General features: G+C 47.3%; 1 protein-coding gene across 25 annotated transcripts in view; it reads right to left on the minus strand.

Moving 5' to 3' along the window:
• The window catches only part of macf1a (microtubule actin crosslinking factor 1a), a 147312-nt gene that overhangs the window by 27330 nt on the left and 106283 nt on the right, over positions 1-13699 (minus strand). The gene's annotated exons all lie outside the window — the stretch shown is intronic.

Genomic DNA, 13699 nt, shown 5'->3' on the forward strand with positions numbered 1-13699 from the left:
TAGGACATTGCCGAAAAATAAACCCACAGCAGTGGGAGGGTGAAAGCAGAGTCCAGATGACCAACTAAGATGACTCAACTCAGACCTTTTTAAGAATGTGAAGAATTTTACAATAAAGATGGCTCTTAAATGACTCCAGTTACAGAGAGATAACCGGACTTGATGGAAATGCGACAGAGATGGCAGAGTAACTAATGAATGAATGATTTTTTTACCGCCTCTTTCTTCTCATTCTTTCCTCCTCCTTTTCACCATCATGTTTTCTAAAAAAAATACCCGCCTGCCCCAAGTGCAGTTCTGAAATAATAGTAAATCCAAGTTATTGCAACACCCTTCAGCAAACTTTGAAAAAACAAGGAACTGTGTCAACTGGTAAAAATGAAAATCACAGAAAGGTACGCTGGATAATAAGACTCCAACTAAGGAACTCTGACTGAATGAACACAACTATATGAATGAACTAACTATAGAAAAAACACTTGGGAATGAGTGAAGAATGAAGAGGGACAAACAGAGCTCCACAGAAGCAAGTTGCTCATTTGGATGGAACGTTCTGAAGATACAGGAGATGATGAACAGATTGATGGAGGTCTGTGGACTGAAAGAATGACGTGATGATTAAACATTCACCCCAAATAATGTGGGGTCCAAGAATGTGCTGAGTCAGGACAGCGTTGCTTATCCATCAGTCTGTCCTCCACGTCCTCCCGCAGCCGTCTGTCCTCATCCATCTGTCTGTCTGCCCTTAACTGAGCCCAGTATTAATCTAGAGACCTTCTGCTTGAGACGCTCTGCCAGCTCGTCTCTCTCTTATCTCGCCTCCAAAGACTCATGTAGCAGTAAAAACCTTTCCTCCGAAACCACCTGTCTCCCAGACTGCACCGTCGACCGACATCACCGTCTCTCTAGTCGCCATTTTAGTTTCCCTACTTTCGCCGTTATTCAGGTTAGAAGGAGGCGGTGGCACTGCAGGGTTGTAGTTTTGGCAGGCAGACAACAGACAGATGGTTGAAGGAAATCGTACAACAGACAGCAGTCGCGGGACAGCAGAGGGACATTTACGATTAAACAGTGGCTCTTATCAGTTTATATCACCAAACAACTTGACGCTGTAGCTGCAGCGGCAGCTCTGATATCGCCCTGCTATCTCTCCAAAACAATCCCAGCATGCACCAGGGAGGGAGGAGGGGGGTTGCTGAAAGACGTGTCACACCATTGTTGCAATACTGAAAAACAGAACCCCAGATTTCATGCTGGAAACTTTCCGTGTGCATCAATGTCATACATAGCCTTTTAATTAAGTTACTTTGCGTCCGTCGCTCGACACTGTCAAATTTAATCCCACTGATTTACCTTCCTATGAAGTGGCTCAAAGGCCCATCTTCATGGTTCAGCCATTTGGATGGCACATTTTCTCCATGAATCGTTCCAAAACGGAAAAACCATATTTCCCACTCATAACTCTTCCTGAACACCAGAGTCACGATCCAAAAGCCCATACAGAATCCCTGCGTCCTCACATTATAAGAAACAGTCCAGTCAAGCTTCCTTCAATTAAAAATAGAACCTGACACACACACATTTATTTTTTCCACAGTCCAGACCTGTGACATTCTCTGAAAAAGATCTGGTCCAAAGCTTGGGTCACTGGTAAAAAATCATTACCTTACCTCAAACTGATGAACATTAAACTTGTTTCATCTCAGAAATGTTTTTGAAAAAACTTGCTATCTTTGGATTGCTTTTTAAAGCTCATATTGAATCAAGAATAAACCTCTGGCTCTGGCTCCAATTATAAACACAGCCAGAGAGAGCACGACCTGAAGAACATCGAATATCTGTTCAAACAATGTGACCTTCAGAGTGAGTCTTGGAAGAACAGTGAAATTGTAAAGTTAAGTTCAGCTTTACCAGGAGACCACAGTCACATCCGCCACAGTAAATCCTGAATGTCCGTGGACTTGCCTTGACCCGCCCCCCACCAACACCACACCACATGCGCACTTCCATTCACGTTTAGTCAACTTCCCCTCCTTCCACACAAGTGAAACACAACTAAGCTAATTATGGGCTCTACATAACACCACCTCCCACATTTTCCATTCTTTGTCAGCAGGTCAGGCCCACTCCAAGCTCAGATCGCTGACCCACTTCTCTGGCCAGTGAGCTGGCGGGGCACATTACTAAACACTGCTGACACTTCACCTGCCATTCAGCTGATTGTTACACAAAGAAGGATCCTACAGTTACTTCAGGACCTTAGGCGCTTGTTCATTAGTTTAAAGTGGAACAGAAAAGGCAATAAACAAAGTCGTACCTCCGTCTCGATGTCACTCTCAGTTCCAAATAAAGATGTCCAACCAATGTCTTCCATTGAGTCTGAATTGGAAGCCGCTTCTGTGCTCTGGCCTCCATTATCAGTGACGCTACAGTCATTTGTCTGGTTATAGTCTGTCTGCGAGAAGAGGTTTTGTAGAAGTCCAGGCTCAAGATGTTCCCAAGAAATATCACTGGAAACTACGGCAGGGAAATCTAAAGTGGAGCCGTCGGACTCCCAGTCACTGTCGCCGGTAACAGATCCCAAAACAAACTCCACACCCTCCATTCCTGACTGGGTTCCCTCAGAGAAGGAGTCCACGTCCAGCTCCCGAGTGCCCACTGAGCAGACATCCAAGGACTCGCGTTGGGGTCGCTCAGGCCCTGCCATGTAAACAAAACTGTCAGGCGATAGAAACCCTCCATCGTCTTCAGTGTCCTGGCAGCGGGGAGGTTTTGGGACAGGACTAGGTGGAAATGACTCGGCGAGAGGGGATGGAGGACATTCATTGAGAGCCTGTGGAGGCGCAGACACTGCCAGGTAAACAAAACTATCTGAGATAACAAAGGCCTCGGAGTCTTTAAACGCAGCACCATCAGATGTAGAGGGTGGCTCAGCAAAGGAAGAAGAAGGTGCGGCATCTGTTTGCAAAGAAGGACAGTCTAGTTTTGGCTTCACAATTTCTAGATTTGAGTTCAAAGAGGGTTCCCTTGAACCTGATTCCGGATCTAGAGCAAAGGACCCGTCTTCCATTCGATGAGGGTCCGGTGAGTCCTCTTGGCACTTTGGAAAGTCAACATCCTGTCCACATTTCAAGTGAGATTTCGAGTTTGTTATATCCAGAGATCCAAAGGAGGGATCTAAGAGAACAGCCTCCCTGCTGTCCAAACTGGACTCTGACTGGTCACAGGCCTCCCACTCAGTTTCAAACTCTCCCTTTTTGCATCCGCTCTCATCCAGCTCAGTCTCCTCTGCATACGGGTTGAGAGGACCATGAGAAGAAGAGGCGGTTTCCTCCTCACAATCCTCCCCGTCTTGCTCCGACACAGCACCGCTATCCAGATCGGTTTCAGTCAGTGCATGATATTCACAGATAGTCTGAGCCTCATCAGTTCTATGTGGTTGAGGAAGGGGTGCCGTACACGACTCTGACTCTAATAAATGTCCAAGAGCAGAGTCTGTCGGGTAACTAGTCTCTTCTCCTTCAATTTCTTTTGTTTCGTCCGCCACTTCATCTTCACAATCTTCATCAATAAAACCGTATTCTTTCACACAGTCCTGCATTCGCAACAAGTCAAAGTTTGACACATGTTCAAGCAGCAGGGGATTAACAGGGTCTTCTGGGTCATAATCCACTTCAGCAGAGTCGACAGCATCAAGGGGAAGGGTTCCTTCAAAAACAGCCCAAGCATTGTTTTCTTCATTTTCTCCTTCCTCTTCCTCCACACAAGGAAGTGCATAAGGATCAAGAGGGTCCTGATCTACACTCATCTCCTGCCCCTCCACGCCTTCCTCCTCCTCCTCCTCACACTGTCTCTCCAGCTCAAGGAAGAGGTCATCAGACTCAGCCCCAGAGCTGGGACACGGGGAAGCACTTGAGGCCCTCGGACCTCCAAACTCAACAGGCGGCGTTAACACAGGCCAATGACCAGATGAGCTGGTTAAATCCCATTCCTCCGTTTCCTGCGCCTCCCTGCTCCATGCGGCATCAGTTACCTCCCGATTCTCTAGTTTAAGGACAGCCTCCCACTCTCTCTCCTCTCGTTGAGCACGTTCCTCGGCTCTAACCTGTTCAGATTTCCAGGCTTTCTGCATCTCTTCCCGCTCCTCTTCCTCAAGCTCTTGGAGTATCCTTCGCTCATCCTCCTCAAACTTGAGCTCGGAGGCAGTTCGTTCTCTGAGTTCACAGCCCTGAACTCCCCAACCCAGTAGTCCCTCATCACCACCCTCGTGACTGACACATGGGGAAATAGGCAGACCGCCGTATATCAGCCCTCCATCTTCCCTTAAAAATGGGGAAGGTGGATCTATCAGATAAAGTGACTCTTCATCTGTGTTGCTGTCCTCGCCTAGCAAAGGGGGGAGTGGAGGAAGTGCTGGGAGATGGTCCCTACGGCCCAGCTGCATCTTTTTCCCTGTGGATATACTCCGGGGCCATGTGCGTGCTTTGGTTGGGGGACAGAATACTGGTTTTGGCGGAATAAGAGGAGCATTATCACCTTGGTCCTGATCAAGAAGTGGTGAGTCCCTCTCAGAATCAGAGGACTTCACAGGCTCGACGGGCTCCAAAAGAATCTTTTTAATTGCAGCCTTAGGTGAGCTCGAGGTTAGGTAATGATCTTTGTTCTTTCTCGCCACCTGTGGTAAAATACTGGGGCTCTGTTGCAATTTAATCTCAGGGATGGGAGGCACACGAGTCTTTGTCACAGCAGGTTCTTTAGAACGCAAGGGCACCTTGTGATTTTGTATGAGCTGCTTCTGCACAACAGGGTGTTTTGGCTTACAGACATTAAGGTGCTGATTTGGAGGAGGTGGGCTGATCGAGGGCGAGGAAGAGACGGGGGGAGTTTGTGGGGCAGATGAAATAGAGGAACTTGAGTAGGGTGGAAAGGATGGAGTGGAGGAGTTTGGCGTCGACGGGAGATTCATCTGAAGAGGGATTAGGGGTGGAATCCCAGCACCTGATGAGCGCTTTTCTGCAGCTTCACTGGACATGAACTCTAGTCTCTCCGCAAACTCCGGATAACTCGGAGGCATGAAGACCTTCCAAGAGCGACGATTGGGATTGTCTTTCTTTTCCCCAGCCTGGTGCCGTCGCTTGGCCACAGCAGCAACTCCGCCAGAGCAGGATGACGTGGAAGCATTAGACAAACCAGAGCCAATGATGCCAACTGGTGGTGGCAAAATCTTAGCATCACCAGTGAGCTTTAAGGCATCAAAAATCACCCTCTCGTCCAGCTTCTTCACCCCAGCGGAGTTATCTGTAGTCCTTGAAACAAACACGCCTCCAATGTCTGCACCAATGGTACCGTTGCTGGACAGTGTGCTGCCTTCTCCTCTGACCTCTCCTCCAGAGCCCAGAGTACTCCTGGATGGTTGGCACAGTTTGGTCCCCTGATCAATCTGTTCATTGATGCGCATGGTATCATAAATGGAACGCTGTGGGACGTAGCAATCCTCGATGTATCCCTCATCTTCATCAGTTTTTCCAAGGCATCTGGGGTTCTGCCTTAGACAGTCAGGACGGCTGAGTGGCTTCCCCATTGTGTGTGAAAACTTTGTGCGGCTATTAGGAACAGATGTGATAGGGTGCAAGAAAAAACACTGTTCATAAAAACATACCGTCCTTCAAGCCAAGAATCTGGACAAACAGTATTCCGCAAGTCCTCCAGATTTCACATGATAAAAGTCCTATGTCACCTCAACAGTAGTACATTCCGTCTGTCTAACTGGTGCGCTGGGTGACATGAGGGGAAGGTAGCTGAAGCTCCAGCTGTGCACCATATTAGACACTGCTCATTCGAAAACCTGCTTGGAATGAGGGAAAGGTGTGGATATAAAGCAAGAGTGGGAGGAAACGAAACTCCATCTGCAAAGTCAAAGTCCAACGTGGGACGACAGCCACATTAGTCACATTCCTTTGTTTGCCTTCAGAAAACCAGAGTCAAGCTCCCTCCCTCTGTCATATGCATAGAATGCTGTTCATTTAGTTTTAATCTCCAACAGCTACTTCCTTTTTCCTCTCTGCTCTTTCCCTCTTTGGCACAACAGGAAAGCAGCAAGAGCACGGAGAAGTGAAGCAGTCTGACAGAGGTAGGCAGGGTGGAGGAAAAGTCTCCTTTTACGGTGAGAAAACCCACACTTATCTTTCAAAAAGAAAACTTTTCATGGAAGTGAACATGCAACGGTCCAGCGTGTTTTCTTCTCACATCCTTTGTTCCAATGCTTTTCCAGGCAATGAGATTGAAAAGAAATCCTTTTACAAAGTCAGTGCCACTTAGTGGTCCAGCAGTATTCCCTTTCTGTCCTTGGCTTCCATCATAAGCAAATCGTAGCATCTGTCAAATCAAACCCATAATTCCGACTGTGGCATCTCTGCAGGATCATAACAGTCTGGTGAAAATTTCTCCGTGAAAGCTTGACAGGATTTAGAGCAGGAGAACACAAGAACAAAGCTGAGCAAGAATAAATCCCCATCAACGTTTCAATTCCCAGTTACCCACACAGCTCCAGGGGGGAGCTGGGAGTAGAGACTGAAAACAGCCAGGATCTTGAAGGTAGTCTGGTTCAAGGGAACGAGGGCATCTATATGGTGGGGTGCAAGTGGTGGGGGACCATTCAGGCAAGCGGAGAAGAGCAGAGTCGTGGGACTGTATCCAGAGGGCAAAGACTCAGACAGCCCTTCCAGCTCTGGCCCCAGCTTTTCTTTACAGGCAGTGGTTTCCCTCCTTCCACCGGCAAATAATCCCAAGACACTCTCCGCTCCTCTTAACCATCCTCGCGCTACGGCGTCTCCGTGCAGGAAAAGAAACAAAGTGCCACGCAGAACCAGTTCTTTTTCCTCCTCTTTGAAACGTGTGGGCCACCAAGCTGCACTCTTTCTCTCACAGTCACTGTTCTCAGGCCACTACACAGCTGAAATGGTTTGCAGCTGCTAAAAAAATCTCCCCACTCTCGCTCACCAGTTTGCTACTCCCCCCCTACTTGTCTGCTCGCTCACTCACATGTCTCTTTCTCTCTCGCTTGCTCACTCACTCCAACTGGCTTACTCCCACCCTCCTCTCCTGCTGTTTGTGTTTGAATTCTGCCCCGTTTGTTCCGTTTCCTGCGCTGGTATTAAAAGACAGGAAGTGCTCCAATCACGCCGGTTTCCTCTCGCTCCCTCAGTGAAAGCAGAGAATCTCATCGAGGGAAGAGGGAGATGGGGATGGAGAGAGGGTGACTTTTCATGAAGCAGAGAGAGGGGGAGGTGTTAAGAGGGAGTGTGGTGGCAGAGACGTTATCAGATAAAAAAGAAGGGCAAAAATTATGTGTGTCAATATCCCGCTGTTAAGGCCATTTAAAAAAATCTTTCTGGAAGTCAAAACATGAACATTTTGCTGCAAAGCAAAACTGCAAAGTTCCAGTTCCAGTTGAGAGATGGAGGTTCTTGACGACTCAAGGGCTTTCGTTTGGTTGAGGAATCTTGGCAACCGGGATTGATGGGACTTCCACTAAAAGAGTCACCCCATCTCCACCTTAAAGGTAACTTGGGGTCTCAGCACAGCACACACATCAATGTCTAGCAGGGATGTAGATTCAAGGAAAAGCATTCACCTCTTGAGTTGACTATTTCAACAACCACCACCTTTTGGCTTAAATCCTGCCAGAATCAAACAGGTTGTTCAGTGCGGTGTGGTGTGGTGTTGCCACTTGGCACCTGGATTTAAGCAGATAGGTACGAGCCTCCTACACTGAAAGACAACGTTATTGCATCAGTGGGTTTTTTTCCTTAGTGATGGCACTGGCATATTCAAGATGGCAATGCAAGGCTTCATCAGGCTGAAATGATCGAAGAGTGCACACGTGGATTCCACATCAGAGTCCAGACCTTGATCCCATTGACAATCTTTTGGGATGAGCTGCTGAAAAAGGCTTTGCAGTGTTCGGACAGTGTTGGCGAAAACTTGAACAAAAAGTCTAGAGACAAAGCCACGCTAAAGCCATGCTAAAGGTGGGCCAACGAAATAATAGAGGGAAATCTTTTAAGAGCAATTTTTTCATGCCAAAATGTACCTGAGCTGTGAGAAACGTTAAGAAGGACCATAATCAGCAGTAGGCAATACTGCAGTACAAGTACAGCGTTAGTCGGCCTAATCTACTGGTGCCACAACACAAAGACTTCAAATGTTGTGAAACGCCAGCAGACAATGAGGGTTTCCCCTCTGCAAGCAGCTAGGTTTACTGCGTACAGAGCGAGATACGGAGACTAGAGGGAGAGAAGGGGGTTGGCAACGTGAGACGACTGTATTCATCACAGCTTTGTAATTCACAGCTAATTCTCCGAGGGCACTTTGCTTTCCCCTCCGTCCTTCACAAAAACACTGTCCGCAGAGACCGACTGGGGGAAGACAAAGTGAAACAAAATGAGAAGAAGCGCAGGAAGAATAAAGGTAGAGTGAGGGGGCGGGTCTGTTCGCCGTGAGAGAAAGAAGCTTATCAGTAACGAGCTTGTGGTTTTATACCCCCACGGCGAAAAGTCCAGGATTTAGGGAGGCGAGACGGGTTTATTCACTCGGTGACTTCCTCTTTTGTCTGCTGGCCTCATTGTCGAGCAGTAATGAGGTAATTAGGACAAAATGAAGCGCAAGTGTGGAGAGGTAAATATAGGAGGGATACAATCGTAGAAAAGTGGGTGATATTCCAGGTCTCCACTTGTGCATTCCCGTCTGGGCCTTTAGTGAAACTGAATCTGGCTGGGGGTGCCTGCTCTGAGAGAGTGTCAGGAGGTATAGAATGAGTGGAAAGGGAGCCGTGAGTGGGGGAGGCGCGGCCCCAAAACAAAAACTTTGTAAGTCCAGTTGGAAACCGTTGTGACTTTTGGCCAAGCCCAGAGTGAACAAAACAATCTTTAGCATTAGAGGAAACAGATATAATAAAGTGGCTGAAGTCCTCAGTTGCACAAGAGCGCCAAGTGTTGCAGCAAGTCGCACCGTGGGCTGCATGTCAAACACGCTAAATACTTCACTCTTTCTTTTTGACCGCCCTCCCTCCTCCACAAAACACACCCACCCCCTGTCAGTTGCGCCGCAGCTGTCATTGCTGCAAACATCTTCATCCAGACAAAAGAGGTTTGTCACCGGTTTGAGTCCTGCACAAGCCAGAAACACTGGCAAGGTCTCACGTGACTCGCACAGGAAGGAGGGAGCCGCAGATAGAACAAGGACCAAATGCGCTGATCTATTTGACTTGGTCCTGTCATGCTGACCCCTCTCCAGAGAGGGGGGCATCTGAACGCCTCGTGATGAAGCTGTGTTGCTGCACATGCCCAGTGCTCATGGGTAAGCGGAAGAATTCAATGACTGCAACATGCACTCGGACACAGGGGAGCCAAGTCTCAAGACACCCATCAAGCATCAGGACCACGAGTTACGATGGATATAGCTGGGGAACCTCAGCTGACATTGGAAGTGACCTCAAACTATCCAGATGGGCGGCTTGTTGGGACTTTATCAACACAAACTGAAGTTTCGTGAAAGGTTCTCTAGTTGCACACCAGCAATAGCCAATCCAAGCTGGATTGATGTGCTCCCCTCGGGACAGGATTAAGAGAAAAGGGTGCAAAGACACAGGGATTAAGCCGTTTCAAAGGCCCACAGAGGTCGTACAGCATATGGGTCCATGGAAAAGAGAGTTTCCCTTAACCACTTAGTTAGTTTAGTGACACGCCAGCGCACGGACACACACAATAAGTGAGTGTTGTTGACTTTTCTGGGTCATTTATTAGCTCAGCACCTGTCCACATAAACCGCCCCCACCTTTACTGAAGGGCACCGGTCCAGATCGAAAAAACTCAAGCAAGCAATTACCTATACAAAGTTGGAGTGGACAATGAAGTCACATTTTAAAATCACACACTATCCATCCAACCTTTGTCTACCAGAGCCAGAGGACTTGCATAGACAGAAGTGTGTGCGTCCATGCGTGTTATTGTTCTCAGTGTTCCTCAGGCAAAGACAGCCAAACAAAGACACACAGTGAAGCGCACACACACACCCGAAACCACAGAACGCCAGTAGGGTTGTTAATGAGATATTGAGAAGTGTTTGTGAGTCGGCTTCTCAATTTACTGCAGTTTGAGTCCACACAGGCGGTCCGCATTAACACATTCTTTAAGACAAATAAAAACATGCCACACATGGATCTCATGTGCAGGGACAACAACAGGGGGGATTCTTAAAATGATGCTGGAGATTCGTGAATTTGAAGTTGAAAATGAAACCCTCCACTCGCCTGCATCCCTCAGTGAGGTCACCTCTTCATGCCATCCTCCTCCACAGATACTCCTCTTCACCAACATCGTCCTCTTCAGTGAAGAGATTTATCTCGATCATGTGACTTTCTACCAAGTCAAAAGTACCAACAACCTCTAATTTGCTTAGCAAGACACTATTCGATGTTCATGCAACAAGCAGTGACCTCCACCTCATGCTGGTCTGCCCCTGGTCTCTTTGTTATATCAGTCGCAATATCAACTTCACAACAAAACATTCAAAGAAACGTGCTCCCTATTTTCCCCCAGATATCCAAGGTGGGGCTGGCCCACACTTCCCTCGGCCCTGAAACCTCCAAGAGAGGTTCTGCTTTGAGTCTGTGCAGGATGATGGAGCTCCACAGAAATTTGAACTTGGCAGCTCCTGACCTGACTGTCTCTAACAAAGCAGACATTTTATGTTTTTTATCAAACCTTCAATTTAATATTTATTTAGGTTTTACATTTTTAATTAATAATATAATTGTATTTCCCGGAAATATATTTTCTCTGAATGATCATTTCATTCTTTTTTTCCATTCTCATTTTCAATCCTGGAGCCAAGGAAAAATATTTTTTCAAGCTCCCTGCGACAAAAAAACAAACAGTCAAAACTAACAATCCAACAAATGACAACACCCACAAACTTGAGTTTAATTTCGACACAAGACGTGTTGTTGTCCAGAATCATTGAGGTCAGAACTGATGACAGAAAGTTTATCAATCTCCTGGACTTTTTCTTAAAGCTGTGACCCAGTTCTGACAAGAAAGAGATTTGAAAGTCCAGATGTGAGAAAGATGTGAGGAAAAAAACCTTTGCAGCACGCAACAGCTGAAACAACATCTGAGGGTTAACAAACATGAAATACACACATGGACATATTTTGCAAAGCAGTCACCAATATATAGTGTGTTTGTGCATGTGTGTGTGTGTGTAGTGGTCACAGGAAAAGTTTCTCAAATCAAGTTAAATGATTGCACAAACTATGTTAGCATGATCAAATCACCGTCTTCAAGAAACACACACACCAATGCAAGATCGATAAACACACACTGACCCACAAGGATGCACAGCCGAGTGAGGACCCGATGATGAGAGTCAGGGCCAGACACCACATGACACTGTGGGTTATAGAGAGAGTGCGCTGGGATGGTCAGTGGCTGCTGACCTGCTCTACCAACTGTCATGATGGGTCTGGACTTCAGCTTTGGTTCTGTTATATGGACCAAATTCAATTCGTGGATACAGGGGTTGTGTTCAGGTTGTGCAGCAGGGTCTGGTTTTAATTGGATTTGGCTGATAGTGTTGCTGAGTGTCCATGTTTGGCAAGTGTGTCCAGCATTTTGCTCTGTTTTTGTTTCTGTTTCCGTGGAGTGTTTGTATGCACTTCCTTGCTCTCGTCCTGTTTGGTTGTGTGTGTGTGCATACCTTGTATAGCGACACTTGCTGATACTTGGAACCACACCTCCTTAATTGAAGGATTAAAACTTCAAAATAATTATTTCATGATTGGGTTTAAATTGAAGTCACTTTTAAGGTTAGCCAGGTGTTTGGGATATTTGGGTATAGGGTGAGAGGCACAGCGTATTGACGGCATGACGGCAATGAGAGGATGGGTGTGTTTGTGGGCTTGTTTATTCTCACTTACGGGGCCACTTCTTGACAAAACACTATCTTTGTGAGGACTGCATGACTTTGTGGGGACATTTTGCTGGACCCCCAAAAAGTTAAGCCTCAATTTGAGGATGAAGACTTCAAAATAACTGGGTCATTATAACAGGTTTCAGTTTGGTTCAGAGTCCTGGTTAAGGTTAGCCAAGTGTTTTGGATGGTCAAGTTTAGGAATGAGAGGCTGGGGAAAGGGTTGTGGCCATGAGAAACCTCACAATGTCCCCACAAGGATGGAAATACAAACATGCATGTGTGTGTATATGTCCACATTCCAGGCACAGATCCTGTCAGCTGCACGGAGGACGAAAGGGAATCAGGTTCTGTGGAGAGTCATAATGCCACACCCTAATGTGAGTCTGTGTCAGTATGCGTGTGTGTTTGTGTGTTGGTGTGAGGGTGGAGTATGGTGACAGCTGAGATTCCTCTTGCCCCCTGAAAAAAGTCCGGAATTAGAAGCATCTTCTAAAGCAGAAAGTCGGTGGGTGGACACGCAGGCCTTGCTCTCGCAGGCTTTCCAGGCTGCTAGCGGGAGCTAAAGGTGTGAGCTAGCCACTCGTTCAATAAAGCACACGGGGTGCTAGTACCAAATCTAGAGACGCACATGTGAGCAGCTAAAAGTAAGAGATGACAGACTCCTAATAATGTTCAATCCTTCTACAAACTGAGGTGGTCTTTGCTGGGTGTGAGGAGGCATGTGACCATCCAGGTCTGAAGTTCAAAGACAGGTTCTGAATGAATTTGGGAGTGTAGCGGGTTCTTTCTTCCGACAAGCTTGTCTTTTTAAAAACTTTTTATTCCCTCCCTGATGCTGCCCCCGGCCCGCCCTGATGGTTCTAGCTGGTCTCACCCTCTGGTCTCACCCCCTCCTCCGTCTGTCTCCGTGTAACTGATCCAACTGGGCTCGGTTCAAACCTAAACATGTCAGTCCGGCTCTGAAAACAGAGCAGACCCCTCCTCGACCCCCAACCACCCCCCACCTACCCCCTGCCCTTCCCCCTACAGACCCCATTTCCAATCCAGGCGGATGATGTCATGCTTTGTAAGAAGAAGGGGCTCAGGATAAAGAGCGCGGGTGAGTGTCAGGGGAGGAGGAGGTGACGCGGTCAGATCATTGTCGAATCCTCCAACGATGATGTCACCATTGGGAACTGAGAGATGGCCACATGAGAACTTTTTAACTATGCAGACCAGGGCAGCTTCCGATGTCACTGGAGTGAATGTCGGGTGCCAGACTGGCGCTGATGTTCCATTCATCCCTCACTGAATATTTTAAGCAGGATAACACCTTAGTTTCAAAGCATCTCCTTCCACTAACACAGTTCTAAATTATAGAGCATAACACGGTTGGCTACAACTCACCAGAAAGTACCACATGAAAAGGCAAGTTTGAAGAACCTTCAATCTGCTTGTGATGACCTCTACAGGACAAGAGCTTCAAAGCACCAGCCCAGTGGGACCGAGCTCAATGGATGTAAGAAACTGTCACGATCATCATTACGGCACTACTTTTTCCGATGAGGAGTGCAGCTCATGGAGGGGGAGGAGGAAAAGATTTGTGAAACAGCAAAAATGTTCCAGGATCCTCCCACACGCAGCGATGATGATGAGCAGTGAGGAAGAGTCAACAGAACAGGGTGAGCACGACCGGTGACTCATCAGACAGATCGTCTCCACTGAGTGGGCTTCGACAACGACTCAC

Source organism: Synchiropus splendidus, chromosome 4 (assembly GCF_027744825.2).
Source record: "Synchiropus splendidus isolate RoL2022-P1 chromosome 4, RoL_Sspl_1.0, whole genome shotgun sequence".
NCBI lineage: Eukaryota > Metazoa > Chordata > Actinopteri > Syngnathiformes > Callionymidae > Synchiropus > Synchiropus splendidus.